The sequence below is a fragment of the Dromiciops gliroides genome, chromosome 1, assembly GCF_019393635.1.
Source record: "Dromiciops gliroides isolate mDroGli1 chromosome 1, mDroGli1.pri, whole genome shotgun sequence".
In the NCBI taxonomy this organism is placed as follows: domain Eukaryota; kingdom Metazoa; phylum Chordata; class Mammalia; order Microbiotheria; family Microbiotheriidae; genus Dromiciops; species Dromiciops gliroides.
The window spans coordinates 302,501,977-302,511,129 of NC_057861.1; the positions used below are offsets into that span (position 1 = coordinate 302,501,977).

Genomic DNA, 9,153 nt, shown 5'->3' on the forward strand with positions numbered 1-9,153 from the left:
TGATCTGTTTTTGTCATAGTTTTTAAAAATGTCTCCCTACTTCCCCAATGTCTTAAACAGGTGATTTTACAATTGACACATGGAAAATATATACCCCTGACTTTTATTTAAAAGGCAAAATGTGCAAAATGTGATCTGAGATAATAAATTTATAAAACTTTTCCTTAATAATAATAGAATAACAATCCAGTTGAGATCCTATATAAATACGTGAGTTTTCTTGACTCTTGTCTACTGCAATATTCTACAGAGAATAAATTGCCTGAGAACCCTCTCAAGCACAATAGATTCAAGTAGCAAAACTTGAAGATCCTTTTCCAGCAACTGGACAGTGCTCCTTACCTGCTTTTGAAGTGGCAAAGGCATTGGCCTAACTGAGTGATGATAGAGGCTCTTCTCAGCAGGAATGTTTCTAAAGTGGAAAGTCTAGCACTTGGTTCTATTGATAACTCCCAGATTTGAGCTAAAACTGTTTCCAGTGTAATTTGAAAGTATGTTTGTTATTTTTGTTGTTCAGTTGTTTCTGACTCTTCATGACCCCATTTGGGGTTTTCTTGACAGAGATAATGGAATGGTTTGCCATTTCCACCTCCAGCTTATTTTATAGATGAGGAAACTGAGCTAAATGGGGTTAAATGACTTTCCCAGGGTCACACAGCTGGTAACTGTCTGAGGCTGGATTTGAACTCAGTTCTTCTTAACTACAGACCTGAGGCTTTATCCACTGCACCACCGAGCTGCCTTTCAAAGGTGTATAGCAGTTACAATTCACCTTGGAATTAGGAGCACTTTTGGAATTATTCTGATACTGACATTTGAATATTCTATATAGTAACTCTCTTTGGTAGTTTGGGAAGTCAAGTGAAAGAATACCTTTTGGTATGAAAACACTCAACTTGGAGCATTCAGTTGCTATCATCTCAATTTTTCATGGAATTGATAGGATTCTGTGGAGAACTTGGAATACAAATTGTCATGTGTGTGATCCACCTTTACTTGTGGAGAACTCCTTGATATCTAACACATCCTTACAGTGTATGGCTGGGGGGTCTAGGACAAAAGAGAGTGCAATATCCTTGCTTCCAATCCTTTGAAATTTATGTTGCTGAAAAGGGGTTGTCTCTTCACTTCTGCATTCTCTTCCTCTTATCAGCCCAAACTTTGTATCACATCTTTGGTTAGTAGCATGTTACAGACTGACGGCCTTATAGGAAACCTTGTGAGAGTATGCTTCTTCAGGTTCTAGGAGTCTCCTGGCCCACCTCTTCACACTTTACCTTCCTTTTCCTCCCTCAGAAGTGTGACAATTGGAGTGACGCCACCTGCTGGAGAGTTACTATAGGAAAGATCCACCATGAGGAGAAGGTGTCTGATGGCAAGCCATGTGGCTTGCCAGGGCAGTTCCTTGGTGTCAGGAAGTGACGTTTGATGTTTCCGGTTTAGACAGGAGCTTCTGGGAGGAGGAAGGAAGCGTTGGGTCCTTTTTGTTCCTGACCTTGCCATGGCAGGTCAGATGATAGGGTCTCTTAGAAATAGTTAGATTTTTACCTTTCTCTCTGATCGTTAGATCCTAATGCTCTTTAATAAATGATTAAAAGTCTAGACTCTTGCTAAAGCTTCTAATTTATTGGCAACCACTCATTAGATTTTTAGACAGTATAGCTAGATAGCAACTTTACAGAAGGCCCTGTCCAGAAATGATCTCAAAAATGAGGCAGCTTGGGGGCAGCTAGGTGGCGTAGTGGATAAAGCACCAGCTCTGGAGTCAGGAGTACCTGAGTTCAAATCTGGCCTCAGAAACTTGACACTTACTAGCTGTGTGACCCTGGGCAAGTTACTTAACCCCAATTGCCTCACCAAAAATAAAATAAAAACATAAAAATGAAGCAGCTCAGGCTCCAGTCATCAGAGCTCAAAACACCTGTTTCTTTAAGTCCTCTAGAGCCACATATACTACTGTTTATACCCTGCTTGGGATCAAATCTTCCTTAGGGTTCTTCACAGCTAGACTCAGATAAAATATTTTGAGTTGACCCTAATCATCGAACAGCATATTTTCATGTTTCAAATCTATGCAAACAATATTTTCTCTGTGAAGAACTTCCAAGCCACAAAGGATCTGCATAAAATAATGTTCTCTCATTCTTAAAGTCTGGTTTTCCCATATTGTAATGTGAAACTTCAGGTCTGTCCCAATTCTAATGGTCAGAACTAAGCATAATATTTTCTGTTTCATAGGCAAGGCTAAGATAACTACAAATTAATTATTGAATTTTTAAGAATTCTACTTCTCATTGAATGCCCTGGACTCTTCTTTCCTTTTCTTTATTCTCTTTTTCTTCAACTGCTTGCAGGCATACATTCTACATGTAGCCCAGACCTTATAAGCACAGACCTGAAATCACCTTTCCCTGACACTTAATATTGCCTGAAATTAGTTTTGGCCTCTGATTGTCTTTCCCATCACTTCCACTAGAGAAACCTGTCAGAATACATGCTATCCAGGTACCCTTGAAATGCCTCTCCACTTAAGTAGTGAAGGACAGACTTTGCCCAGTGATAACAAAAAAAAGTTCTTCTCAGGGACTCAGTTCAAGTTTCTCTTCCATTTGGGGGATGTGATCTTGACTGACTGGTGACATATGCTCAGAACAATTTCCTTCCCTTTCTTTCCCAGTTTTCCATTTGGGGTAATTTCACGTTCTATTGCTGAGTCAAGGGAATTGATACAGCACTCCAGCTCACACCAGATTTCAGAGGACTGCAAGAAAAAAAAATGCCTCTTCATTGGCTGCTTATAGCATAGACTGCAATGATCTCTATCAGCTTTCAGATATATTTGAACTGCCTAAATGGAGGGAACTTCAAGATTTCCTTCAACTGTTTGGTTTTATCTTTACACTTTCCTCCACCCTCCTTCCTGGTTTTTAGCATGATAGTGTTGGCAATGTTTTCTAGCTCCAGGAACAGCAGCAGTTAGTGAAGTAGCAGTTTGGCAATGAGATGCCAATTTCTAAAGGTGCTGCTGAAAGCAAAGACAAGGAAACCTCCTTGCCTGACATGAGATTCTTTCTTTTATCTATTTGAGTTTTTTTTTCTCAGAAAGGAAAAAGCTGTGGCTGTTTCTTCTCTTCCCCCTTAAAAATCACCCCTTTCCCCATTCCCCCTATTTCTCAATCACTCCATTCTTCTCCCTTCCTGTTTTTGTGATGATCAAATCTTTTTTTTTTTTGATAATAAACATTTTTATTTGAAGTTTTGAGTCCTAAATTCTATCTCTCCTTCCCTCCTTGCCACCCCCCCCACCAAGGCGGTAAACAAATTAGATGTGGGTTGTACATGTGTAATTATGTGAAGTATTACCACATTAGTTATTTTGTATAAGAAAACTTAAGTAAAAAAAATGAAAGAAAGTGAAAGTTGCATGCTTCCATCTGTGTTCAATCAATATCAGTTCTTTCTTTGGAGGTGGGTAGTATGCTTCATCACTAATCCTTTGGGATTGTCTTGGATCACTGTATTCCTAAGAATAGTTAAGTCATTGACAGTTCTTCATCAAACAATATTGCTGTCTCTGTGCACAACATAATGATCAAGTCTTAATCCTAGAATACACATGATGGAAATACCACCTTCCTCTCTGTAGCAAGGTGGAAGATGACAGTGTTGAATGTTGAATGTCCTGTCAGACACAAATCTTCTGTCAGTGTCTTTTAACTGTTTCTCTTTGTTACAAGGGTAAGTATAGTGTGTGTGTGTGTGTGTGTGTGTGTGTGTGTGTGTATTTATGGACAAGTATGTATCAGAAATAATTGTGGTATAAGAAAAGATAAGGGCAGCTAGGTAGTGCTGTCTATAGAGTACCAAGGCCAGGAGTCAGGAAGACTTGAGTTCAGATACAGTCCATTTGTCTCAGTTTCCACATCTGTAAAACAAACTGGAGAAGGAAATGGAAAACCATTTCAATATCTTTGCCAAGGAAATCCCAAATGGGGTTACAGAGTCAGACATGACTGAACAACAACAAGCTATCAATAATTTTTTTAAAATAACACAATTAGAACTATGTGTTTGACAAGTCAAACCACCACCACCACTTCTCTTCAGACTCTGGATGAAAAAAAATCCAGAATCCTGAAACTAAGAGTCTCAGGAGTAGTATATCCCACATCTATTGGCATTTCCCAATTGATGGGCATTCCTTTGATTTCCAATTCTTAGCCACCACAAAAAGAACTGCTATAAATGTTTATATATATATGTGTGTGTGTGTGTGTGTGTGTGTATATATATATATATATATATATATATATATATATATATATATATATATATATATATATATATATATATATATATATATATATATATATATATATATATATATATATATATATATATATATATATATGTCTTTTTCTCCTTTTGGGGATGTTGGAGTATTATTTCTTAACAGGTTTCTCAGGCAATGCCTTCCTTGTGAGGGAATGTACTTAATAGGACACCAGCTTTATTAGAGAGGTCTCTATTAGTAGCTTCTGTCCTTGGGCCTGGGGAGTCTCAAAGTCAGAGGCAAAGATAGATAGAGAGAGAGAGAGAGACAGAGATAGATACAGAGATAGATATAGATACACATATATATATACACATACATACATATACATATATACATATATATACACACATATATGTATATGTATATGTGTGTGTGTGTGTATCTATCTATCTTTGGAAGGGATAGGAGAATATCTTCCCCAATGTCCTTGGATCCCTTTGTCTGATTTGTTGTGGACCAGTAATAGGGCATTAGATTAAAGCCCATTTTACACTGGATAGAAGAATTGAATTAGATAATAACTTCAAAGGATTATCAGAAATGTCCTAGCTGTGTGACCTTGAGCAAGTCCCTTAACCTCTGTTTTCCTCTGTAGAAGGAAATGGCAAAACCACACCAGTATCATGAATGGAGGTCCATGAGGTCATGTCATTTTGGACAAGATTGAAAGAACTGAACAACAACAAAGGATTATATACATTTGGAGATTTGGAGATTCTGAGTTTGTAAGTAGAGAGCCAAGCTATTATTCAACCAAACTGGATTTTTCTTTTGAGGGGAAACCCTCAACAATTAGTTTTCTTTGCTTGAATTAGCTGGATAATTACTTTTTGGGTATAGATACGGTTAAATTTTGCATAACTCCAGTGAATTTTTAAAATATGCCTCAGACCTAGTTGCCAAGAGCATAGAAATACTGTTATCTTTCAAGGCTATGTTAGTTGACCTCATCCCATTTTAATTGCACAATTATTCAAAGTGAATTGTTCAACTTTCTCTGATTTCCTCCCCCTCCCTCTGTGTGTAATCTTTCCTTTAGTGTCTGTTGTTTTGGAAGAAATTCTAGAGTTCAGTGAACCTCAAAGTCTCCATTAGACACAAACTGAGAATTAGATGCATTTTGGCCAATTTTTAGCAGGTTCTTTGAAGGGACACTTTTCTCTGGCCATGGAAATCGAAACAAGCTTTTTTTCTCCCAGGAGTGTCACAGGAACCTGGATACATCAATCAGCTTAGAAATGCAGATCCAAGAATTTATGTTTTCTGCAAAATGTCAGGTTTCATTTTTATTGAGCGCTGAGAGGTTTGGTTGTTTATTGAAATAAACAGGGCTAAAAAAAGTTCCTTCCAAGTCATAATCTTTCCATTCATTTAAATAAAATGAAATGTTTCTGGCATGTTCATATGAGACAAGAGAACAGGATAGAAAACATACATCATATAGGACCCCAAGGACCCCCATCAAGTCATTTTCCCTATGATTAGAATCGATTTCCTGTGATTAAATTAGATTATTTATGACTTTAAAAAAAGACATAACAGTGAATAAACTCTCCAAAGAGAAGCATTAAGATCCCAATTCCCCGGCTCCAGATTTGGAAGATTCATTTAAAAAAAAAAAAAGAATAATTTGGGAATTGAAATTCCATAACAACGTCTCAGTCTGAATGTGAATGCACAAACCAGGCTTGATGTAGAACATGCAAAGTGAGACCTAAATCCACAAATCCCTATCGAATCTGATTGCTCCTGCCCTGCTAGGCATGACATACCTAGATGGGTTCCCCACCCCCCATCCCTGCCCCTGGCAAGTGTGTATGTTTGTGTGCACATATATGTATGAATGTATGTTCAAGTGTTCTTGTGCATGCATGTGTGTGTTTGTCAGTGGTAAAAGGGAATTAATTCCTATCCTGTACTCAGATGCTACCAGAATGCTTAGTCCTGGCCTGTGTAGCATTCCAAAAGACCATGGTTTGTGATATGGAAGATCAGGGTGAACATTTAGCATGCTATGTAACTCATTTGTTGATCTATTCTGTTGAAGTTTTTCTCTGAGCCCTACACTTGGGCCTTCTATTATGCTACAGAACCAATCATTTACCAAGCATTTGTTATGGTCTACCTATGTCCCACAATTCTCTTATACCTCTCCTCTCTTTCATGGCTAAATTTCTTGAGAGAAGGACATCTATAATCCATGCTTCCACTTCGTTTCTTGTTACTCTTTGTTATTCTCTACAATCTGGTAAGTGACTTGCCCAGGGTCACCCAGGTAGTAATTGTCTGAGGCCGTATTTGAACACAAGTTCTCCTGACTCCAGACCCTGTTCCTCTATCCTCTGTACCACCAGCTGCTCCTGATCTATCTCTTAATTGCCACATTTAATGACTTTTTTTTCAATAATCATCCTTCTTGGCCCCTCTTCTCTTGGATACTCTTTCCTCTCTAGATTTTTACCATAACTGCTATCTCCTGATTCTTTTCCTGCGTATTTGACTACTCCTTCTCAGTCTCCTTGGTTGCATTTTCATTATTGTCATGCTTGCTGACAGTGTCTCCCAAGGATATATCTTGAGCTTTCTTTTTTTCTCCTACTATACTATTTTGCTTGGTGATTTCATCAGTTCCCACAGAGTCAATGATCATCTCTATGCTGATGATTGTCAAATCTATTTATCTAGCCCTCTCAGCTGACTTCCAACTGTACATCTCCAACTGCTTATTTAACATTTCAAGCTGGATGTTCCATAGACATCTTAAAATCAATAAGTTCAAAACAGAACTCATAATCTTTTCCTCTAAACCCTCCCCTCTTCCTAATTTCCCTATTACTATCGAGGGTACCACCATAATCTCAGTCCCTCAGGCTCACAACCTAAATATTATACCCAACTTCTCACCCTCCCCACCCAATATCAAATCTGTTACAAAGTGCTGTCAAATCTACTTTTGTAACATCTCTCATATATTCACCCTTCTCTCGATTTATACTGTCTCATCCCACCACAATCCCTCATCACTTGAAGCTGTGACTATTGCGATAATTTTCTGGTTGGTCTCCCTGTCTCAAGTCTCTCCAACTCCAGTCAGGCCACCTTTTGTCTCAATTCTTACCCAACCTAAGTCATCAAATGGGTATTACTTCAGACAAATTTAGGTCTGGGAAAGACCTTAATTTAGAAAGGCCAAATTCATCCACTCCATCCTGGGCCATTTCCAGTCATCTTGACTTTTGTCTTGCCACTGGACTTGAATGATTTGGAGGGAAAAGTAAGGCTATCTCACTTAAATCCAATTCACGAACAAGTAAAGACATCACTCACATTATGTCATTGGTCCTCTTCAAGAATGAAGGATCGGGGCAGCTAGGTGGCGCAGTGGATAGAGCACTGGCCCTGGAGTCAGGAGGACCTGAGTTCAAATCCGGCCTCAGATACTTAACACTTGCTAGCTGTGTGACCCTGGGCAAGTCACTTAACCCCAATTACCTCACTTAAAATAATAATAATAATAAAAAAGAATGAAGGATCAAAATCAGCAACAATCTTCCACTCCCACCTTCTACAAGAAGCCTTCCCCACTCTCCTGGAATGCTAGTTCCTTTGCTCTGATATTGTCTCAAATGTATCCTGTGTATACCTTGTTATACTTAGTATTGTGTATGTAGTATTTGTATTTACCCCCATGAGACTGTGAAGACCAGTAGAACCAGGATTGTTTTGCCTTTCTTTGTCTCTTTAGTGTTCAGCATAGTGCCTGACACACAGTATGTGCTTAACAAATGCTTCTTGCCTTGCCATTGTGCTAGGATGGGTGGGATACAAAGTCACAAGTAGAAAGTACTTTCCTTACATTCATCCTGTCAACTTTTCTTCTAGTCAGAAGTAAAAAGATGGAACTCACTTAAAAGTAATGCCCGAGTATCGAACAATACACTTCCTGTCCCACCTGCTTTGTCACATAAGGCAGAAAAATTCCCTTTTCTGGTCACAGGATCTTCTTAAATTGAAAGGGATATTAGAATCCACCTCTTCCTACTCCTATGAAAAACAGTCCTCTCTGCAGGATCTTCAGCCTTTGCTTTAAAAACTCCACTGAAGGAGACCCCACTACCTTTGGTCATAACAAGATGGTGGTTTTAGAAATTCTTCCTAAGCATCTTTCATTGCTTCCCACTTTATCAAGAATACATATGGGGGGCAGCTAGATGGCGCAGTGGTTAAAATGCTGGCCCTGGATTCAGGAGTACCTGAGTTCAAATCCGGCCTCAGACACTTGACACTTACTAGCTGTGTGACCCTGGGCAAGTCACTTAACCCCCATTGCCCCACAAAAAAAACCCAACAACAACATCAAAAAAGAATACATTGAATACTTTGCTCCTCAGAAAAAGAATGGGGTCTTCTTTCATGAACATAACATCCACTTATGGAATTAATGGATAAATTCTTACAACTTGTCAATTGCTTTTTTTTTTTTTTTAGTGAGGCAATGGGGTTAAGTGACTTGCCACCTAGCTGCCCCTTGTCAATTACTTTCAATGATGAATTAATTGAACCTTCCTCCAGTATAGTCTTATTTTCATTGTAACTCCAGTGAGGATATAAGGAAATATGTGGGAAAATGTAACTCACTGGATACCAACACTTCAGTGTGGATCAATAGAATCTTTTCCCTTTTGACATGAGAAGGAATATTCCTTCTTTCTAATCACAAAATCATAGAATGTTAGAACTGGAAGGAACCTCAAAGGATATCTATTCTAACCCATATCTGGATAAGACTTCTAAGAAAAGAGATCTCTAGTTCAATA

At 38.4% G+C, this 9,153-nt stretch overlaps 1 pseudogene; it reads right to left on the reverse strand.

The window, feature by feature from the left end:
• Positions 1-697: 697 nt before the first annotated feature.
• On the reverse strand, positions 698-8,198 carry LOC122748666 (annotated as a pseudogene).
• Positions 8,199-9,153: the final 955 nt, after the last annotated feature.